Source organism: Lissotriton vulgaris, chromosome 3_1 (genome assembly GCF_964263255.1).
Source record: "Lissotriton vulgaris chromosome 3_1, aLisVul1.2, whole genome shotgun sequence".
Classification (NCBI taxonomy): Eukaryota; Metazoa; Chordata; class Amphibia; order Caudata; family Salamandridae; genus Lissotriton; species Lissotriton vulgaris.
This window is the reverse complement of record NC_141689.1, coordinates 1,571,726,802-1,571,748,225: the sequence shown is the minus strand read 5'-3', so window position 1 is coordinate 1,571,748,225 and position 21,424 is coordinate 1,571,726,802.

Genomic DNA, 21,424 nt, shown 5'->3' with positions numbered 1-21,424 from the left:
TTTAATGGGATTGCAGCAGGACTACAAAAGCAGGGACTGCCACGGGCGGCCGTAAGGCTAGCTACACCACTGTGGGGATTAGGCCAGAAGGAGAATCATAACTTAGGTTACAATTGTGAAACTGAATTCCGAATGAACCGTGTAGAGTTTAGTTTTGCAGTAAGATGCAGGAAGTACTTTCTTTTACCTAACAGATAACCACTGAGTTTTTAGCTATTTTCTCCTAAACTACCTCTCTGAGAAGCCTTTGACTGCTCACCTTCACTACCCTGAGAGTCAAGTGTGAAAGGGTTGGACTTTGCTCCATTTGTTAAGCTGTAGTGGGACTGGCATAGTCCATCACTAGCCCCTGCCTGCTGTTCAGCTCACCCCCACCTTCCAACGGTATCCGACAATTGGCAGACAGTGGTGTAGGATCTTAAAGTTTCAGTTCCAATTATCTTGAACAGTCAGTTTAATGGTAGTATTACCTATACAGTGCAATGGCAGATTGGTCAGAGTAGACCTTAACACTGTGTTCTCTGATCAGTTCGGGGATCTATGTTTGGAGAGTGGGAGAAGGTCTCCCAGAAACAAGATAGGGAGATCCTTGCAGGTGTTGTTAAGGATCAGTTATGGCAACTGTGTGGTAGGTAAGAAACTGTGATTGACTCAGGAAGCGTGCCCTAATAGCATCCAAGCCAAGGAGTACTATAGTGTTAGGTCCTCTTAGCCCTTTAACAATGATTTTTCTAGACACCCTAAGAGTGTCCCTGCATTTGCTTTCTATGATTTTCCCAAAACACTGCCCCATCCTCCCTGATTTCATAGCTGCCCCTCCAGGGACTTGAAGAGTCATTCTCTTGACTAGGTTAAGTCTGACTAAAACCATGAACTTTCAGTTGACATTCCAGAAAGCTAAAGCTTAGGAAGAGGAGGGGGAGTTTGAGAGGGAGAAGATAAGATGATCTCCAGGAACAAGTGTAAAGGAAGAGAGTAAGACAGGAGGACTGATCCTGAGAGGAAAGAAGAAGAGAGAGTCAGAGGAGTGGGAAAGTAAATGGAAAGGCAGGAGAAAGAGAAAATGACGAGAGAAAGAAAGAAATAGAAAGACAAGAAAAATAAAATCTCACTCTGACAGCAGAGACTGCCACATAAGGGAAAGGCAATTCCCCTCCAACTATTCAGGAGTAACTGCACCCATTTCTCAAAATTCTCAAGCGCTTGTGGGTGTGTGAAGTCAAATACGTTCTGGAATGGTTTGTGGGTTTTGAGATAACTTGCAGAGTGCAGGCTTTGAATGATGTGTCTAAAGCTGTCACTGTAAAGAGCCACTTGCCCAAAGGATGAACAGACATCGCTGGGAGAATACCCACAGCTAGTCAGATGAACTATGAGTTAATGGGGGCGTGGCTAGGCACTGAACATGGGCGTCACGCTGTAGTGGAGCTCCCCGCCGGGTCTCGAATTATCCTGTAATTCCAGCTGAACCTGGGCATTTCCCTGCCATTTAATCTGTCCTCCTGCCTGCAGATCTACCCGGGTGTCCTACCTGCAACAATGAAGCCATGAGTCTCCGGAGCAGCGAGATATCCCGGTCTGGGCGCCATCGGCTCTCCCTGACCCTGCAGCACTGAGGGGGAGGGTCGCCAGGAGACAGAGGCTGAAGGCCGGCCGTCATCGATCCTGCTGTGGGCATGAATGAGGGCAGCGTGGACCTGGCGCATGCCCAGATGCTGCGCTGGTTCTGTGGAGGGTGCGGATCGGTGCTGAAATGGGGACCCCGGAGTCAGAGGGCCCCAGCCCACACAATGAGGCCTCCTGAGATGCGGCGCACATGCCGCTCTGCATGGAAGCATTTACAGAGGAATGGGAACGGTGTGAGGTGCCTCACTAACGTGACCTCCTCATCCGCTGTCTGCTGGAGCCTTGTGCTCTGGACTCAGGCCGGCGGGAGGCCGGGCGTGCAGACGCCGCACTGCTGCGCTAACTGCATCACTGGGCCTGTCAGAGTGATTTCGACTTTCGCCCTGCGACTGCCGCTGAGGCTCCTGCAGCTGCAAAATTGGAGTCACATTTGTATTGCGCTGATTGCCCCATCAACCCCGGACTGCGAGGGTACCCTGCCGGATGAGCACAGGCCGGCAGTGAGGTGAGCGGGTTCTGCGGCCTGGCAGCGGCCTATGTGCGCATATTACCGGACGGCCATTTTGGGCGCTGGCTGCTGTGTTGGGGAGGCCTGGACCACACGCTTGTCCTTCTGAGTGACTACAGTACTAACGACTAGGGCTGGAGACTGTGAGTACTGCCTGTGGCCCCCTGATGCCTGCCTTTGTTCATGACTGGGGTGCCTTTCCTTCCCTGCCCTGGCTCTCTGTTTGCGGCCTGCAGGCTTTCTGCACGCGGGCTGCCCTCTTGGCTGGCGGTGCCTAGAGTTCTTATTGTGCTGGGCACAGCGACTGCCGCGGATGCCTGTGGGTTTTCTCACTACTTTTTCTCGCCTCTGGGAACGCTACAATGGGGTGCCAGCGGGGGTGGCAACCCGAAGGGCCAACCACCGAAGATACGGCTCAGGGGGCTGCTGACTCGTCCTCCTCGATCAGTTGTGTTCCGCTGATAGCCCTGTCCCCCCTGACAAACTGGACTTGATTTTGCAGGAGATAAGAGACTCACGCCAGGCAATTGAGCACCAGATTGGCATGCTTACTACTAGCCTCAATCTCCTGCGTGCAGATCATGGTAATCTCGCAGACACTGTCAAGGACCACACCCGAACACTAACTGATCTTGTACCTCAATAAAAAGGCCATTCTAACCAGTTAACACACTTGAATGAGCAATCCTGCTGGACAGAGCGGGGGATGCGGAGCAGAGGTCGCAACGAAATAACCTCCGCATTATTGGAATGCCAGAACGCTCCGAAGGTAATGATGCAATGCAATTTGTTGAGAAATGGCTCAGGGTCCGGGTGACCCCAGAGGGACTCTCCACCTGCGTGGAGCATGCACATAGTATCCCTATGGGCAGGCTGGCTGCGGGTCGGCCACCCAGAACACTCATAGCCCACATTCTCAATTACAAAGATCGCGATCTTCTGCTGCAGAGAGCACGGAAAAATGCTCCAATACAGTTCGAAAATACCTGAATCTCCCTATATACGGGCTACACTGTGCAGGTGTAGCGCTGAAGAACCGGAATAACCCACTTACAGGGTCTCGGTGGCGGGGAAACCGGCCAAATCTTCCATACCCTTCATACGTAGTAAAAGGAGACACAGGAGCCTTCGTCTGCAGGAGGAACCCATATTTATTCAATAGCCCGGGCTATGGAACTGAATGCCAAGCTAGTCAGAGACAAAACCCAGGAGGCTGCTACTTTACTCTGTAGCTTAGAATCCTTTTATACATTTCTCATACCATTCTTTTGGCTGTCAGTCCATTGTCCAATCAGGGCAGTGTTTATAGCTTGATCAAAGGGAGGCTTGTAGTTGGTGACCTGGTCAAGGCTTGGTACACAGAGCATTGTCCACTCTATGCTTGTACTTGGTGACCTGGTCAAGGCTTGGTACACAGAGCATTGTCCACTCTGCTTTGATCAGGGCTCTTTTTTTCAGGTCATTGTTCAATTGACTGATCAAAGCCTGGTCTTTCAACTCATTTGTTTATTTACCCTGATTAGAGTCCAGCAGTCAGACCATTGTCTAGATAACCTGATCGCTGTGTCAAGGATGTTTTATCAGGCTGGGAGGAGTAGAGGAAAAATGAATCATTCACTCTGGGTGTGGGCCATGTGGCTTTCTGATGAACTGAAGAGAACAGGAGGTTGGGCGGGTGACAGTTCCTGGGCAGAAATGCAAGCCTGCAAAAAAGGATTTTTGTCCTGTTGATAGAATTTTCCTCGTACATCAGGAAAAACTACCAGGTGGGTCGTGTGGAAAGTGTTTGCCACGAGATGGCAATGTAAAAATCAATGGAGTCCTGTAAAAATGATTGTTGTTCAAAAATACAGTTCCTCAGCGCCAAAGAGTCTCTTACCAGCTGCTTAAGAGGAAGCTCTAAGCCCTCAATCTGAAATATCCTTTGCTATTCCCTGCATGTTCAAAAATCATCCACAACCAGAAAACCCACTTTTTTGACTGTCCTGAAGTGGCGAATGATTGGTCACAACATACTTTACCCTCCGAGTCTCTGCATAACATCGGTCAACGGGTGCAAGGGGTGCAAATGCAGTCCAACCGGCTCAGACCCCGCCTCGGTGGAGCCCTGCAATTGCCATCCACTACAAAGAAACCGACACTGGAACAGGCCGTGCTGGAACAGGAATCGGCGCTGGAGGTGGCTGCCACCATGCGGGATCCTACACAGATCTCTACATCCCCGGAACAATCTGACGATGAAGTAGCACCGTCGGACTCTGGAAGTAATGACATTCTGTTCCCTTCGATTACTCCGCAGATAGTCAAGGACCTGTTTGGTTGACGTGGAGGTCTGACCTCTGCGGCTCTTCCTTAATTATGACTCTGATCTGCTTTGCTGGGGGACAGTACGATGTTCCTAATATCTGCATAACATGTGATTTTTTTTACTTGCTCTTTCTTTCCAGGTTCAGCATAATTCATACTTCAGAATTCTACATAGTCCCGCGGGGGGTGTAGCTCTGTGTATACGTATATAGAGATGTTTGGTGCTAGGCCCACCCCCTTGCAGTTGTAATTATTGCATGGTGGACTTAACAATTGTTAGTATATGTTTGGACCAGCATAGTACGTAGCTGGCCCTAGTATTGAGGATTGTTTTTTCTGGGGTAGTTTTTGATTCCCGGTCCACACTCCACCTTTTACTGTATAGTATTTACAATGTTTCCCTAGGGTGCCCTTTTCTCCACTGGTTTCGCTATATGGCTATTTCAGCTAAATATAAAATATTAACATGGAATGTGAGGGGCATGGGGTCTGTACACAAGCAGCATCGAATCCACGCCCAACTGAACAGGCATAGGGTTCACATAGCCCTTCTCCAAGAAACACACATGATGGACTCAGAGGTTTTTAAACTGCAGAGGAAATGGAAAGGGCAACTCTATAATACGTCCTACTCTGTCTTTACACAGGGGTCACTTGTCTGGGTCCAGAACAGGGTACCTTTTGAGTCGCTGGAACGGAGGGTAGACATGACGGGGCGTTTTGTCCTCCTGCGGGGTAAACTTGACGGAGTTCCAATTGTTCTGGGTAGTGTGTCTTCCCCCTATCTACGAACAGACTACCTACCTTGCTAGCCTTAGGGTGGTTTTAATGGACTGGGTACTGTGCCCCTGGGTTATTGATAGGGATTTTAATTCTGTCTTGGATGTGCAACTGGACCCCTCTCACCTCCCGGTTCAGGGTGCATTGACTACTAAGACTGCAGATTTCTTACATGCCTGGGCAGTGGGTTGGGAGATTAGCGATGTATGGTGCACGCAACACCCTTCTAGCGGGGATTTATTTATTTATTTATTTATTCTTTAAACGGTTTTATATAGCGCTGGCTAGACCCAAGAGTATCAGAGCGCTTACAGGGGATGTGAGTGAACTCACTATGCAGTGTTACATTAGTACAAAAAATGGAAAAACAAGGTATGAGCAAAATGTACAGAACAATAAATAAAAAGACAAGGAAATAAACTGTAACATTTAGTACATAAAGTGCATTGGATATCAGAGCCAGTGTGGTTTGTTTGGTGGAGTGGGGAGAGGTATGGGGAAGGGGTGGAGTCAGGGGGGAAACGGGGGAGGAGTATAAAGCAAAAAAAGAGGGCTGGACAAATGAGGATGGAGGTAGGTGTGAGGAAGAGAGGAGGGATGGCAGTCAGGAAAAAGGCGGTGAGAAACATAACATAATAATGAGCAGGATGTGAGAAAACTGTAAGGTGGCAGCATTAAGGACCCCAGTATTTGAGTAGAAGGTGTCGCTTGAAATCTTTTTTGAAGCTGAAGTCTAAGGGTTTCATCGTAGATCCTTGGGGAGAGAGTTCCAGATTGTAGGCGCATTACCGGAGAAAGAGCGTAATTGGGTCGATTTTTTGTTAACCGAAGGAGGAACCAGTAAAAGAATGTTGGTGCTCCTCAATTCTCTAGCGCAGCCCGCTTTGTGAAGTCTTTGTGAGAGATACAGTGGGGTTTGAAGATGTAAGGCTTTATGTGTAATGCATGCAGTCTTGTAGCTGGATCTGCCATCAATGGGAAGCCATTGGAGATCTTTGAGGATGGGGGAGATGTGATCGAACCTCTTGCAATCGGAAATAAGTCTGGCTGCGAGGTAAAGGACAGATTTGATAGGGGATAGGTGTACTTTGGGTGATCCGACGAGAAAGTCGTTACCATAATCTAATCTGGAGAGAACTAATGATTGGACCACAGATTTAAAGTCATCCACAGGAATGAAGGGTTTTATTTTACTTGAGGTGATGTAGGAAAAAGAGGGTGCCTTTAGCTGTGTTTTTTATGTGGGAAGAAAGGCTGATATTTTGGTCAATGCTAATTCCGAGAGATTTAACTGAGCTCGAGGAGGCCAGGGAGCAGTTGAGTGCTTTGAGGTCGGAGAGCCAGTGTAGAATGGGGAGCTGGTTGTTTTTGGGGCAAAGAGAATGACTTCAGTTTTTTTAGGATTCAGTTTCAGGTTATTGTGATGGAACCATTGTTGAATCTTAGTCAGGGTATCAATTAGGTGCAGAATGTCGGCATGAGATTTGATTTTATAGTAAAGTTGGGTATCATCAGCATAGAGGTGGTAATTGATAACTGCATTCTTTAGAATGAGGGTGAGGGGGTCCATGAAGAGGTTAAGTAGAGCAGGAGAGAGAATAGACCCCTGAGTAACAACCAAGGAGACAGGCATAGGTTTAGAGAGGCAGTTGCTGATTTTAATTTTCTGGGTTCTGTGCTGAAAGAAGGAGGAAAACAATTCGAGAACAGGACCATTGAAGCCAAATCGATCTTTGAGGGTGTTGAATAAGGTAGGGTGGCTGACAGTATCGAAAGCAGCGGAGAGGTCCAGGAGGATGACAAGGAAAGCCTCCCCCTTGAGAAGGGAGTGACTGTTCTCGCCAACAATGTTGAGCATCGCGGTTTCTGTACTACAGCCCTTTCCAAAGCCTGATTGTAATGTATTAAAAAGATTGAATGAGTCGATATGTTTGTCCAGTTGTCGAGGACGCATTTTTCGAGGGCCTTGGAAAGAAGAGGCAGGTTGGAAATTGGATGCAAATTGTTAAGGTTGTTAGGGTCGGCAGTAGCACTTTTGAGGATGGGAGAGATTTGGCCAAGTTGGAGGGAAACAGGGACACAGTCGGAGGCCAAGGAGGTGTTGATGATGGAAGCCCAATAAGGTGAGATTATATACTTTAAATCTTGGATGAGGTTGGCGGGGTGCGTGTTAAAGGTATGAGAAGAGGGTTTAAGTTTAGAGATGATGTTGAGGACTTCTCGTTCAGTAACTGGGCAGAAGTGAAGCCAAGATGCATTATTTTTGGGCTGCGGGCAGGTTAGGAGATGTTCCAGGGGAGTGGCGGAGAGCTGGAGAAGAACAGTGTCTGGAGGGGGTGAAGTTGAGCAGGGGGACTTGGGAGGGGGGTATGTAGGGGTGAGGAGCCCTGTAGTGGTGGAGTAACCGTAAAGGAAAGATCAATCTTGGAAATCTTATCAGAAAGGAAATTAGTAATTTCTTAACATCTTTTGGTAGTGGCAATCAATATGGGGGGGGCGCTGATTTTTGATAATGTTGAATAGTTCCCTAGGTCTATTCTTAGCTCGGTCGAGTTGGGCGCGGAAGAAGGAGGCCTTTTTGTTGTGGATGTGTTTTTTGTAATAACCCTGAGCCAATCTGAGGAGGGCAAGGTTTGGGAGGGAGGGATGTTGTCTCCAAGTGCGTTTCTATTAACCTGAGCGCACGTCTCTCAATGTTGAGATCAGCATTAAACCATTATTTTGAGGGGATGTTTCTTTGAGATTTAGATTTGGCTGGGGCAATTTGGTCAAGGACCTCGATGATGGATTTGCTGTAGTGTTTAGTAAGATCATTAGCGTTTTGCAAGGAAGGAGGAAGTTTCGCTTTTAGTTTAGTCTCCAGTTCACCCAGAGAAATAAGGTGAAGGTTTCTGGATATTTTCATGAGGTTGGCGTTTTCAGGGGGAAGAGGAGGGGTTATGTTGTTGATCGTGAAGAGAATAAGGTGATGGTCTGACCAATCAATGGGGATAATGTGCGAAAGGAAGGCCAAATCTTTGCTAGTGATGATGGCGTCAAGAGTAGCTCCTTGGTTATGTGTTGGGGAATGGCAGAGTTGATTCATGTCAGTAACTTCAAGTAGATCATTGAGGATGACGACCGAGGGATCAGCCTTATTGTTCCAGTGAATATTGAAGTCTCCAAGGAAGATGTTTTTGGAGTTGGAAATCGAGGCTTGGGAAAGTAAGTCAGACAATTCCTCCACAAAGGTCAGCGGTTCACCAGGAGGATGGTAAATGTTATGCAGTCGAATAGCAGGAGCCACTTGGGCTTTAAGTTCAACTATCATGTACTCAAAAGAGGCATGATCAGGGTGCTTTACCAAGGAGAGTGGGAGTACATCTTTTCGGAGGATAGGGTAACCCGGGGGAGAGAGCATGTCAAGAATAGAGGAGGAGTGGGCCGTGAGCCAGGTTTCCGTAAGAAAGGCAATGTTGATGTCTTCATTGAGGATAGTCTCAGAGATTTCAATAGCGTGTCATGAGGCTGACCTACAGTTGATCAGCATGCAGTTGAGGGGTTTGTGGTTGGTACAACGGCAACGCATTCTATGCAGCCACCACAAGTGAACTCTTGAGAAGACTCCAGACGTTCCAGAAAGCAGCATCCAGACCGATCCTCAACCTGCCCAAAAGGACCCACATGACCCAGCACCTGAAAGACCTCAACTGACCCCCTTCCAGAAGAAATGCCACTTCAAGCTTCTGACCCATGCCTACAAAGTCCCCCACAACCAAGGACCGGCATACATGAACCACCACCTGAACTTTCACCAACCACAGAGAAACCGCCGCTTTGCCCACATCGCCCTCACACAGGCACCCCGCATCCACCGTTGCTGCACCGGAGGTGGATCCTTCTCCCAACTCACCGCCAAATCCTGGAATGCCCTTCCCCTCCACCTTCGAACAGCTCCCAGAAAGGCAAACTTCAGGAAGGGACTCAGGACCTGGCTCTTCGACTGGAAACCCTCACAGTGATAAGCAGCTCTATATTATAAGTGCAGCTTGATTTATCGGTTAATTTTAAACATATATTAACTTTGAAAATATTATTATTTAAAATATATATAAAATTAAATATAACACTATAACTTACAAACATAAAATAAATTCATATACTTTGAAATAATCACTAAAGAATTAAGCTATTGAAAAAAATTAGTAAAACATAATACAATTGCTGATAATTATTTATAATCACAAAGACTAGATATTACAATATTTAAAATATATAGCTGCTAACATTACAATGGGAATTACATTGATAAACAGTTAGGAAAAAAAACAAAAAAAGTACATTAAACATACTTTTAAAATGACAACAAAAATATGTATTAAAACAATTTTGAAGAAATCAGATACTAAATTACAATTGAGGGTTCAAATTCACTACTCCTACTCCAGCCTGATCAACAGTAGGGTAAGTGTGGGTCTTTGTAGTAGTTAGATTTACTAAACCCTCACCAACATAGTACAAGTATAGAAGTATAGAAAGTATAGAAAGTGCTGCACTTTAGTGGGGTCATATTCACTATTCCCACCTTGATCTGAGCTAAAGAAGAGAGCTTTTTGGACTTCGGGAGGGGGCAGTTTTTATATTCCCACTCCAACTTAAGCAAAAGTTGTGAAAGTGGTAGACTTTGGAAGGATCAGATTTACTATTCCTACTCCAAGATAAGCAAAAGTAGGTGCATTGCTGGACATTGAGGGGTCAGATTCAATAGCAAAATTAGGTAACATTTGGGACTTAGGAGTGGTCAGATTCACAATTCCCACTCCAACGTACTCAAAAGTAGATTCACTATTCTCACTCCAACATACTCAAAAGTAGGGAATATGTCGTACCCTGGAGTCAGATTTACTATTTCCACTCCAATCTTAGCACCAGTAGATAAAGTGTTGAACTTTGGAGGAGTCAAATGCATTATTCCCACTTCAATCTTAGCAACAATTACTTAAGGTATGCTTTGGAGGGGTCACATTTACTATACTCACTCCAACTTCAGCAATATTTGGGGAAGGTGTTGACCTTTAGAGGGATTAAATTTACTACTGCCACTCCAGTCTGAGCAACAGAAGGGACTTTAAAGGGTAAGATTTACTCTTGCCACTCCTGAATCTTTTAAATAAAATATTTAAATAGAAACAAAACATTTTTTTTTTAAATCTCTTCAGTGGTAAACATGTTCTGAAATAAAAAAGCAAATAAAATTACATTTACTAAATACAAACATTAGATTACAAATGTCATACAAAGTGTTTAGAAATATAAAAATATTTCAAATTAGAACACTTACCACCTTACTACCCTAAAAAGGAACACTGAAAAGCAATTGAATTTAAATGAGAAAATGAGTAATATAATAAATGATAAATTACTGATATATTGCATTAAACATGAAATAAAAATACAAATTAATACAATTGATGAATAAAAAGTGAATTAACACAATAAATACATTTACCAAACAATTAACAGTTAATAAAATATAAACACATTAATAAAATAACAATTAATTAAATTACATAGCAAATGATCAATTAAATACATAAATTGAATAAAAACAAACAATCCATGTGAAATAATAATTCATATTTTGAAAACAACTTTCAACCTTAATCCCCTACAAACCCAACCCAGCAACTCACTACTAAATTAAACATTTTCTAATCACATTTTCCCAAAATTATATTTCAAATAAAACATTACAACATATAATAACACAAAATATACACAAGTATCATTACAATACTTATAACTTATAATTCCAAAATAAATACAAACATTATCAAACCAATTAAAAAATAATATTAATAATGATGTTTTATACAACTTTATTTAAGGAAACAATGTTGAATATCTAAAAATATGAGGATCATGCTTTGTATATTCTGTCCCACAATATTCTTGATATTCCTATATTTTTAACATGATATTTGTGCCACAATATTTTTTACATTAGATTTTCTTTGAAATACCATCTGAGAAGCAGCCAGAAAATGACATTTTATTGATATATTTTTATTTTTGAGTTTTTACATGCAAGAAAGAACAACAAATCATCTCACTCCTAGCAGAAGCAGTATCAGCCAATACATGCTATTACATTGAGAGACTACTCGCAAGGCCATATCGCAGTTTACTTAATACAAAGGGCATAGCCCTAGGTTCCAACCTGGTTTCTGGAGGACTGTAATCATTGCCTCTACCATTGATTGCAGCAATTAATACCTCTATCATTTGCTTCATTATACACATCTAATAGCCTCGGCACTAGGAGATCTACATATTCCTTTTAAAATTCCACCGGGATGCCATCTCCTCCTGGTTCCCTACCTTTAGCCAAGGATGCTATTGCCAATTTTATATCCTCTAATGTTATTCAGGACTTATGCAACTTCCTGATGTTTCCTTCCACCCATGCAAAGGCCACTTTGCCAAGGTACTTAGCTATATCAGGTTGTGCATGCTGCACTCTAGATGGATATAGACTTTCATAGTAATCCTGAACTGTCTCTAAAATATCTGCGGGGGAACTTTTCGTGACTCCGTCGGAACTCCGTATGCCAGTAATTTGTGTAAGCAGTCTATGTGCTAGCAACACTCATGCTAGTATTCTGCTCGGGTGGTCCCCTTCTCCAAATACTCTGACCTTTGTCTGCTTCCTTCAGTGCAGGATCTCCCAATCAGCAGTTTTGCTAAATTCTTCCAGGTTCTTTTGTGGAGCGACTAGCAGGGATGGTAATGGTTATTGTCATATCCTGTTTGCAATCTTTTTATTTCCCCTTTAAGCACGTCCAGTTGTGTCGCCAATTATTTAGGAATACCAGAACCCTAGGGGATGCTGATGCCACATATATATATGCCTGAAAGGCGTCCCAGAGAATGCCTACCTTGGACACAGAGCCCTCGTTGTATTTCAAATTGTAAAGAATGCTCTCCCCAACTTCAGCTTTAAGGACAGGATCTCGAAGTTCAGTCCCCCTCAACCAGCATTGCCTATTTGGTCATAGGGAACAGGGAACCCTAAGCAACAATACGATCTGGGAAGGATCAGATCAGGTATTCTGTAAAATGTTAGCGTCTCAAACCATTTCCATTACCTGGGGTACCACCAACCAGTAATTGATCCGAGAGTTTGTTTCATGAACTGTGGAGTAAAAAGTGAACTATCACAAAAATGACCCAGACCACCAAGACACTTAGAAATTCATTATTTTCATGTTGTACCAATTGTTACAAAGCTTTTGCAACTGACTCCTCTATTTTAATTATTGAGGTAGGAGGTACAACCATGTTGTGCCATCTTAAAAAATTGCCCAAACCCTTAATATAAAACAACAGTTGTGAGACGACGAATATCACACACCTTAGTGTCAAACTCAGACAAACATAAGAAAAAGTGTGTAAAAGCGAGATGGCGCCTCACGGGCGCACCACCCACGGGAACCTGGCAGGTACTCACCAGGATTGCCCTGATCTCATCATTAACGATTCAGAAAAGGGGGTGGTGATGAACAGAGTGTCTGAATTAAGCAGACCACTCTTACCCAGTCCAAAGATCAGGGCTTGATCCATCACCGTTATTTATCTCACTGCACCATCCCAGCTCAGAACCTGGCTATATGCAAATCAGTCTGTCCCTGGCCCAGTGCATCATGGGAACGGCAGACTAAACTACCAAGCCAATTCTTCACCAGAAAGGAGACAAGCTACCGGGGACCGGTTTCTGGCATTTCAGCCTTCTTCGGCCCGGCTTGCTTGAATCCTGATGGTGCAGTGAGAAAGGGACTCATGTCTGAGTATACCCTGCCACACCCATAGTGGCCAAAAACGATTCAGAAAAGGGGGTGGTGATGAACAGAGTGTCTGAATTAAGCAGACCACTCTTACCCAGTCCAAAGATCAGGGATTGATCCATCACCGTTATTTATCTCACTGCACCATCCCAGCTCAGAACCTGGCTATATGCAAATCAGTCTGTCCCTGGCCCAGTGCATCATGGGAACAGGGCAGACTAAACTACCAAGCCAATTCTTCACCAGAAAGGAGACAAGCTACCGCGGACCGGTTTCTGGCATTTCAGTCTTCTTCGGCCCGGCTTGCTTGAATCCTGATGGTGCAGTGAGAAAGGGACTCATGTCTGAGTATACCCTGCCACACCTATAGTGGCCAAAAACGATTCAGAAAAGGGGGTGGTGAAGAACAGAGTGTCTGAATTAAGCAGACCACTCTTACCCAGTCCATAGATCAGGGCTTGATCCATCACCGTTATTTATCTCACTGCACCATCCCAGCTCAGAACCTGGCTATATGCAAATCAGTCTGTCCCTGGCCCAGTGCATCATGGGAACAGGGCAGACTAAACTACCAAGCCAATTCTTCACCAGAAAGGAGACAAGCTACCGGGGACCGGTTTCTGGTATTTCAGCCTTCTTCGGCCCGGCTTGCTTGAATCCTGATGGTGCAGTGAGAAAGGGACTCATGTCTGAGTATACCCTGCCACACCTATAGTGGCCAAAAACGATTCAGAAAAGGGGATGGTGATGAACAGAGTGTCTGAATTAAGCAGACCACTCTTACCCAGTCCAAAGATCAGGGCTTGATCCATCACCGTTATTTATCTCACTGCACCATCCCAGCTCAGAACCTGGCTATATGCAAATCAGTCTGTCCCTGGCCCAGTGCATCATGGGAACAGGGCAGACTAAACTACCAAGCCAATTCTTCACCAGAAAGGAGACAAGCTACCGGGGACCGGTTTCTGGCATTTCAGCCTTCTTCGGCCCGGCTTGCTTGAATCCTGATGGTGCAGTGGTCTGCTTAATTCAGACACTCTGTTCATCACCACCCCCTTTTCTGAATCATTTTTGTCCACCATAAGCGTGGAAGGGTATACTCAGATGTGAGTCCCTAGCTCATTGCACCATCAGGATTCAAGCAAGCCGGGCTGAAGACGGCTGAAATGCCAGAAACCGGTCCCCGGTAGCTTGTTTCCTTCCCAGTATAAGAATTGACTTGGTAGTTTGGTCTGCCCTGTTCCCATGATGCACTGGGCCAGGGTCAGACTAATTTGCATATAGCCAAGTTCTGAGCTGGGATGGTGCAGTGAGCTAAAAAACTGTGATGGATAAAGCCCTGATCTTTGGACGGGGTAAGAGTGGTCTGCTTAATTCAGACACTCTGTTCATCACCACCCCCTTTTCTGAATCATTTTTGTCCACCATAAGCGTGGAAGGGTATACTCAGATGTGAGTCCCTAGCTCATTGCACCATCAGGATTCAAGCAAGCCGGGCCGAAGACGGCTGTAATGCCAGAAACCGGTCCCCGGTAGCTTGTTTCCTTCCCAGTATAAGAATTGGCTTGGTAGTTTGGTCTGCCCTGTTCCCATGATGCACTGGGCCAGGGTCAGACTAATTTGCATATAGCCAAGTTCTGAGCTGGGATGGTGCAGTGAGCTAAAAAACTGTGATGGATAAAGCCCTGATCTTTGGACGGGGTAAGAGTGGTCTGCTTAATTCAGACACTCTGTTCATCACCACCCCCTTTTCTGAATCATTTTTGTCCACCATAAGCGTGGAAGGGTATACTCAGATGTGAGTCCCTAGCTCATTGCACCATCAGGATTCAAGCAAGCCGGGCCGAAGACGGCTGTAATGACAGAAACCGGTCCCCGGTAGCTTGTTTCCTTCCCAGTATAAGAATTGGCTTGTTAGTTTGGTCTGCCCTGTTCCCATGATGCACTGGGCCAGGGTCAGACTAATTTGCATATAGCCAAGTTCTGAGCTGGGATGGTGCAGTGAGCTAAAAAACTGTGATGGATAAAGCCCTGATCTTTGGACGGGGTAAGAGTGGTCTGCTTAATTCAGACACTCTGTTCATCACCACCCCCTTTTCTGAATCATTTTTGTCCACCATAAGCGTGGAAGGGTATACTCAGATGTGAGTCCCTAGCTCATTGCACCATCAGGATTCAAGCAAGCCGGGCCGAAGACGGCTGAAATGCCAGAAACCGGTCCCCGGTAGCTTGTTTCCTTCCCAGTATAAGAATTGGCTTGGTAGTTTGGTCTGCCCTGTTCCCATGATGCACTGGGCCAGGGTCAGACTAATTTGCATATAGCCAAGTTCTGAGCGGGGATGGTGCAGTGAGCTAAAAAACTGTGATGGATAAAGCCCTGATCTTTGGACGGGGTAAGAGTGGTCTGCTTAATTCAGACACTCTGTTCATCACCACCCCCTTTTCTGAATCATTTTTGTCCACCATAAGCGTGGAAGGGTATACTCAGATGTGAGTCCCTAGCTCATTGCACCATCAGGATTCAAGCAAGCCGGGCCGAAGACGGCTGAAATGCCAGAAACCGGTCCCCGGTAGCTTGTTTCCTTCCCAGTATAAGAATTGGCTTGGTAGTTTGGTCTGCCCTGTTCCCATGATGCACTGGGCCAGGGTCAGACTAATTTGCATATAGCCAAGTTCTGAGCTGGGATGGTGCAGTGAGCTAATAAACTGTGATGGATAAAGCCCTGATCTTTGGACGGGGTAAGAGTGGTCTGCTTAATTCAGACACTCTGTTCATCACCACCCCCTTTTCTGAATCATTTTTGTCCACCATAAGCGTGGAAGGGTATACTCAGATGTGAGTCCCTAGCTCATTGCACCATCAGAATTCAAGCAAGCCGGGCCGAAGACGGCTGAAATGCCAGAAACCGGTCCCCGGTAGCTTGTTTCCTTCCCAGTATAAGAATTGGCTTGGTAGTTTGGTCTGCCCGGTTCCCATGATGCACTGGGCCAGGGTCAGACTAATTTGCATATAGCCAAGTTATGAGCTGGGATGGTGCAGTGAGCTAAAAAACTGTGATGGATAAAGCCCTGATCTTTGGACGGGGTAAGAGTGGTCTGCTTAATTCAGACACTCTGTTCATCACCACCCCCTTTTCTGAATCATTTTTGTCCACCATAAGCGTGGAAGGGTATACTCAGATGTGAGTCCCTAGCTCATTGCACCATCAGGATTCAAGCAAGCCGGGCCGAAGACGGCTGTAATGCCAGAAACCGGTCCCCGGTAGCTTGTTTCCTTCCCAGTATAAGAATTGGCTTGGTAGTTTGGTCTGCCCTGTTCCCATGATGCACTGGGCCAGGGTCAGACTAATTTGCATATAGCCAAGTTCTGAGCTGGGATGGTGCAGTGAGCTAAAAAACTGTGATGGATGAAGCCCTGATCTTTGGACGGGGTAAGAGTGGTCTGCTTAATTCAGACACTCTGTTCATCACCACCCCCTTTTCTGAATCATTTTTGTCCACCATAAGCGTGGAAGGGTATACTCAGATGTGAGTCCCTAGCTCATTGCACCATCAGGATTCAAGCAAGCCGGGCCGAAGATGGCTGAAATGCCAGAAACCGGTCCCCGGTAGCTTGTTTCCTTCCCAGGATAAGAATTGGCTTGGTAGTTTGGTCTGCCCTGTTCCCATGATGCACTGGGCCAGGGTCAGACTAATTTGCATATAGCCAAGTTCTGAGCTGGGATGGTGCAGTGAGCTAAAAAAACTGTGATGGATAAAGCCCTGATCTTTGGACGGGGTAAGAGTGGTCTGCTTAATTCAGACACTCTGTTCATCACCACCCCCTTTTCTGAATCACTGATCTCATCATTGGCACCATCAAGCTCGAAAGAAAAATGTGTCCAAATAACAAACAAGACAATGTGTTTGTGAAAAGGGTGCAGTGTGAATAAACCACAGACAACACAAATAGTGTCAAAACAACATATAACCCACAAACAACACGGATATATGCCTTTATTCTGTCTCTTTCGTGTTGGTTGTGGAATCTAAAAAAGTGGGTATGGCTACTCCTTATCCAACCATACTCTACTTGCCAACATGTTTCATTGCCATCTACATTTTTGGCAATTTCTTCAGGGCTTCACACATTTTTAAGCCACTGCACTGGACAAACGTAGTCTTCACAACCTCAATCGCCCAACTGGACTCATACCAGCCGAGAGGGCGAAACCCTCCTGTGTTTCTAGACGGCTCCAACTGTGAGTCCCCTTAGGCTCCCTTCGATAAATTTTGTGATAGGGATGTTTCAAACACACCGTCTCATCAGCCCGTGAAGCCTGCCTATTGTGGGTGCATTATCCTCCAAGCATCTGTCAAATAATACAGTTTCATAATCTTACTAAGAGACAAGGTTACTTGTGGTGTTAGGCGATATGTCTGTATAAAATTATCGCACTGCATGGAGAGCACCGCGTTGAAGTCCCCGCCCCAGACCATATGGAAATGACCAAATTTATGGCATTTGGCCATTAAATTGTCAAAAATTTGGGGTGTCTGTGTTCAGACCATAAATGTTAAGTAGAACCAGCGGTGTGTTGTTTATGTGCCCACTACAAGTATCCAGTGGCCCTGAGTGTCTGCCTCCTATTCTTGCAATGTAAAGGGTACTGTGTTGTAGTTAATGATTGCTACCCCCTGGTCTATCTATTACATCCACAAAGGGATGGCTACCAATGCTCAATGAAATAATAAAGACAGCTCCCGATACAATATGGGGTCAGATCAATTAGTTAGAAGCATGATATTAGTAGAAACAGCGACAAACCAGCATTTTTGCAAATACTTAAAAAAGTGTCACCAGGACAAAGGTAACAATGCATTGTTTTATCCCCAGAGTAAGTCATTAACCATGCAGAGCAAGGGTTGTTTCCACCTTTGCCGGGTTTCCACTGACTTGGTCACATCTGTTCCTGTTCTTCCGCCGGGTTGGGGTCAAGTTTCCAGGAAGTCTAATGCCGCTGCTGGTTGTATAAACAAATGGGCCTTGCCAGCTAGTTTAATTCTTAGTTATCCGGGTACAGCGTGAGTATTTGATCGATCATTTGCGCAGTTGATTTTTCACTTCTAGAAATGACTGCCGTGCCTCCTGGGCTTTAGGCGTAAAATTCGGGAGGAAGGCCACCTGAGAGCCACCATATTGTAGATCCGGTCGGGACTTATTAAGGCGCAACATCGTATCTCTGTCTCTTAATTTTGTAAGCATGCAATGATCGTTTATGGGGGCTGTCTGGGTTCTTGGGTTTGGGCGCCAAGAATCTAGCGGCTTATTCCACAATAAAACAGGGGAAAAGGCTTTGATGTGACCATTTGTCCCACAGAGGTTTCCATGTTAGATGCCCGCCTCGTTTCTGCCACCCCCATTATCCTTACATTGTTCCTTTGTGAGCGGCCTTCCAAATCATAATTTTTAAGCTTTATCATGGAATGCTCTTTGGGGAGGGTGGCCAGTTTGTGAGCATGAAGTTTTAGAGATTCAGGGTTCGCTTCCTTCAGTCTAGTGTCTTGTTTGTCCAAACGTGCCTAGAAATAATCCATTTGTATCTGTAGGTGGTCAGTCTTGGAATCTATGGCCTTCAGACTCTCTTTCAGCTCCTTGAGCAGCCTTGCCACCTCTGAGTCAACAGGCTGTGTGGGTGTGTGTTGAGGTTCATTCATATGACTGTCCCTTTGTTTTTTTATCAAATTGGATTCTCAGCTGTTTTTGGTCCGCTTTTCCCATAGTTATGGTTTTGTTAGATCTGGAATTTTGGGCAGATAGAGTTGCTGGTTATTCAGGTGAAAAGGGGATTTTTCCCAGGTAGCACATAGTTGTCTGGTGTTGTAATAGCTGTGATGAACTATACCTAGGCCTTCCCTGTAGGGTTGTGATAGGGCATTTCTACATGGGGGGTGAGTACCTGCCTTCTGTGTGGGACACTCAGTATCAGGGAAGGGAAGGGAAGGAACTTTGATGGTTGACTCGTTGAAATGGATTCCTCTTCAATCAGAAGCATCCCCCTAGAGAACTGGTCACAATGCTGCAGATGTAATAAAGAGTGAGTGGGCTCAATTCCATCCTATTCATCAGCATGAAACCTCAGAATTGTCTGCCACGACACCGCGATGATCCTGAGATCCCATCTCTTGAATCTGTGCCAGTGTTTACATCCCCTGTTCTAGGTCTCCGCTGCAGTGGGGCGCCAGATAGATAAACACGGCACTGGGTCGAAGGCGCATCCACACTTTCGTCTGTGCCTAGGTCCCTGCCAGGTTGCGGACCACTCTTCCCCACCCCAATGGGAGATATCCTTCAGGAGGGGAAGAAGAGGGCAGGCTACTCCCAGCATGTGCATGCACCGGCTCCAGGCACCGTGCTATGCACCAACTCCAGCAGCCATCCCAGCACTCACTCACTGTTCCACTGTGTCACCAATAGTTTCTTCACAGTCCCATTAATGTGGCAGCTCCGTTCTGCTCCACCAAATGTCCCAGACACCGTGGAGCCCTCGGAGCACTGTTCCCTAAAACACACCTGTCAGCCACAATGTTCACGATGCTTGGGGATCAGGGTTGCATCTTGATTATGGCATAGCTCACAGCGAAAAATGTGGGCTTACAGGAGTGGGCTTACAGGAGTGGATGTCGGCTGCTATTCCATGTGGGCCAGGATAGCTCACTGATTGGGCAAACATCTTGTGCGCTGCCCTTTAGTGCCCTCCTTCCCAAAAAATTAAATTTTAAAGAGGACCAACACAACTGTACTGAAATCCTAGAAAGTAGATCAACACCCCATGTTGGGAAAATATGTATAAAAGTGTGGTCAAAGCAACTGCACAAGTTCTACAAGGCCAAGGAAGGAACAGCTATGCAGATAACTGTTTTGTAACAAGGGCTGGTGTCTGCATGATAGCCCGTCTCTCTGAGGTGAGGGGTCTACTTTGAGTGTAAAAGACTGCCAGTCTGCTGAGGGAGGGAAGGAGTGTGCATAGCCCTGCGGGAGGGGAGACTGTCCATGAGGAGAAGCCCAGTGTGATCCCTGCATGGGTAGGAGCCAGAGAAAGCGAATAACAACAAGGGAGCAAAGTCGAGTGTAACGTGGGTGGGAAGGGATCCCGCAGTCTGTGGTTCTTGCTGTGAACTGCAGGAAGACTTCTGAAATTGACAAGCATTGTGTGTGACTGGAACCCTACCATGTGACTGTTAGGCTGCTGCAGTTGACGTTAGAGATTGAATCCTTTGGCGAGCCAATGTGGAAACCCTGATTTGCCCGGAGACAGCAACTGACAAAGTGCCCCATCAGCACTTGGCTTCTCCTCTTTGTCAATTTTCGAGCAAAGCCACAGCCATGGTGTCTACAGTCTAAAAGATGCCACAGAGTCAGGACCCCAGCCTACGCCCATCTCAGACCACCAGAAGTTCATATACAGAAACCAGTTAACAGTGGGGCCTAAATCATGCATGCAATGAGACTCTGAGGAAGCAGACAAGACTTTTGTCAGGTGACCTTGAATTGGTGAAAGTATACTAAACTGGGGGCACTGTGCCTAATCGTTATAGCTCATGTTACGTACCACATATCATGTATGTTGGGGCAAGTATGTTGAAGTGTGCAGTGCCTCAATGAAGATTGTAAACAGGATTTCAATTCTGTCTCTGAAGACCCAAACTGCATTGTAGTTGTATAGCATTATGTTACGCTGAGTGATTAAAGTAATTTATTGTTTTTAAGAAGATATGCAGTGGGCTGTATATGTTGGTTGGCTATTTTGAGTCCTGAACTATAGTCCCCCCCACACTATGGGCCATATTCTCAAGAAAGGGCGATACATTAAAGCAGCGATAATGGCCTTCATAATACGCCCTTGTGAATTCCCATAGAAGCCCATGTTCTGGTGTTAACCTGGGCTTCTATGGGAATTCACATGGGCATATTATCAAGCCCATTATCGCCGCTTTAGCGGCCGTAAAAGCGGCGATAATGTATTGCCCTTTCCTGATAATATCGCCCTACCTCCCTGAGAAGCCTTCGTCTGCCCCCCCCCCCCCTTTACTCTGACCGACAAACGCTGAAAAAGTGTACCTGGCCCAGTTTGCAGAGCCACAGTAGGAAAAAAAACCAGCATGCCATTGGCAAGCAAACTCAACCACCAAGGATATGCCCCAGTAGGCTCTGCCTTTTCTGTGCCCCCTTAATGGGTTCCAACACTCCACGAAAAAGATGAACGGTTTGTGAAACAACTGAAAACGAGCAGAAAACTCTTCTGCTGTAATACTAAATCACCCCAGCCCTGGTCGTCAGATTTTGAGCTCAGACAATGTCACAGGGAGTTTATGTATTGGGTAAATACACCAGCAAAAC